At 46.4% G+C, this 1,891-nt stretch overlaps 1 long non-coding RNA gene across 3 annotated transcripts; it reads right to left on the minus strand.

Moving 5' to 3' along the window:
• Positions 1–132: 132 nt before the first annotated feature.
• Positions 133–1,729, minus strand: LOC107128593 (uncharacterized). Of its 3 annotated transcripts, none has more exons than XR_012434061.1 (3): positions 1,541–1,729; positions 828–898; positions 133–329 (listed from the first exon to the last, which is right to left on the minus strand). It is a non-coding gene; the product is annotated as an uncharacterized lncRNA (long non-coding RNA). The 3 variants fall into 3 exon arrangements; XR_010586044.2 differs by having other exon boundaries at positions 1,050–1,729; XR_012434060.1 differs by lacking the exon at positions 828–898 and having other exon boundaries at positions 1,050–1,729.
• Between the last annotated feature and the right edge of the window lie 162 nt (positions 1,730–1,891).

Genomic DNA, 1,891 nt, shown 5'->3' on the forward strand with positions numbered 1-1,891 from the left:
CCCCTTAAAAGTGAGTTTCTGGAGTTGGGTTTTAATTAACACTTTGGTTTTTAAAATCCTGTAACTATTTGGGTGTGCAGCTTACATTCATAATATTTTCAAACAAATATTTTTCTTAACCACCATACAAAGCCAAGTTTATTATTTTTATTTTTAAATTTTCTTTATTTATTTTTGAGACAAGTCTCTTTCTGTCACCCAGGCTGGAGTGTAGTGGTGAGATCCTAGCTCACTGCAGCCTCCAACTCCTGGGCTCAAGCTATCGTTCAGCTTCCAGAGCTGGGATTACAGGCCTGAGCCATCGTGCCTGACCAAAATCCGAGTTTATACTGTAATATAAAATTCCAACATTTCAGAGAAAGCAAAAGTCACAACGTTACCACAGTCCCTAGGGTCCCTGCCAAAATTTTGGTGAGTAATCCTCCGGGTTTTCCCTACTTAAAATATATATTATGTAAATGGCATTAGTGGTACATCCTTACATCCATACATCCTTATCCTTTTAAAAATGAGTAAAAGTAGGCTGGGCACAGATCTTCTCATAACAATACTTAAAAATTCATCGTCCTCTTTTTAAGGACTGCATGGAATTTTAACGCATGACTGTTCTTTAGAGGACTATGGAAATGTTATTTCTTTATCTCCATTGTGGTAGCAGATATGTGGTTGTGTAAAACAGCGAAGCAGTACAACTCCATGAGCTGTACATTTCAAATACATAGATTTATTGTATGCAAAGTATGTCCCAATAATGGTTTAAAAATATTACCCTATTTGAGGTTTGTACTCTGACTTTGTAAAACAAAACAAAACCCTTGTTTTTGTACCCAAGAGATACACCCTGGCACATCTGGAGGTAGAAGCTTGTGTTCTCTGCAGCTGGACCACCTCGCAGACTCTGAAATAAGAATAATAAGCCATATATTTACAGATTCACACACAGAGAGAAAAAAGCTATGGTAAAAATGTTCATAAATAACAAAACTAGATAAAGGGCAAAATTAAAAGTTAGAAATAATAAAACTACATCTTTCAAATATTATTCTCACCTTCACCTTTTCTCTCCCCTTTTCTCCCCCTCCCTTCCTTTCTTCGAAACGTTCCCCCCATTCTTCCCTCCTTTCTCCATTCTCTGCTTTCGATCCCCATGTATTCCAGCCTGGAGGCCAACACACATCACCGCGTCCGCCTGGGGCAGGTCAGGGAAGGGGCGCGAGGCAGCGCTATCACCGGATTCCGTGAGCCGCAGCGCCCTGGGCCCCGCTGATCTTGTATCATTTCAGTGACCTTCGCTCCAGTCTTTGATGGGGCCACACGCGGGGAGTAAATTAGGATCCTCACTGAAGGGGCGGGACCCTGGGAGGCTTTTTCCTGGCCTGTTAGTTGTGGGTTTTCCTTCGGACGGCTGAGCCCCTTTCCATCAGAACGGCTCAGAGGCGGTCTCTGCCTTCCCGGGGAGACGGAGCAGCAGGAAGCGTTTTCGGATCCTGGAATCAGTGGGCGGCCCGTGGGAGGGACTAAGGCGCATTTCCCTACTCACCCGGCTCCGAATCCACCGCGGTGCTGTTTCAAGCGAGTCAGATTCCAGATCGCGCTCCAGCCCGGACTCGGAATTCCTGCCCCGCGGGTCTGCATTTCACAGCGGCAGGTGTGAGTGACCCGCAGCTGGAGACCAGAAGCCTGAAGGCAGCTCCGCCCTCCCCAGCCCGCAGCGCCGTTATTCCGTTTCTACATCAGTAAACACATTTCATTTTCCGTAGACCAGGGCGGGGTGACGGGTGATCCCAGTCCTCAAAGTGAACTCCGGGCCACAGACTTGAAAAAGCGCGCGGGCGCATAGCGCAGCCTCGTCCTGAGTTACACAAGCGACCGTGCTGGGACGTTTCTCTTT

This window comes from Macaca fascicularis, chromosome 4, assembly GCF_037993035.2.
Source record: "Macaca fascicularis isolate 582-1 chromosome 4, T2T-MFA8v1.1".
NCBI lineage: Eukaryota > Metazoa > Chordata > Mammalia > Primates > Cercopithecidae > Macaca > Macaca fascicularis.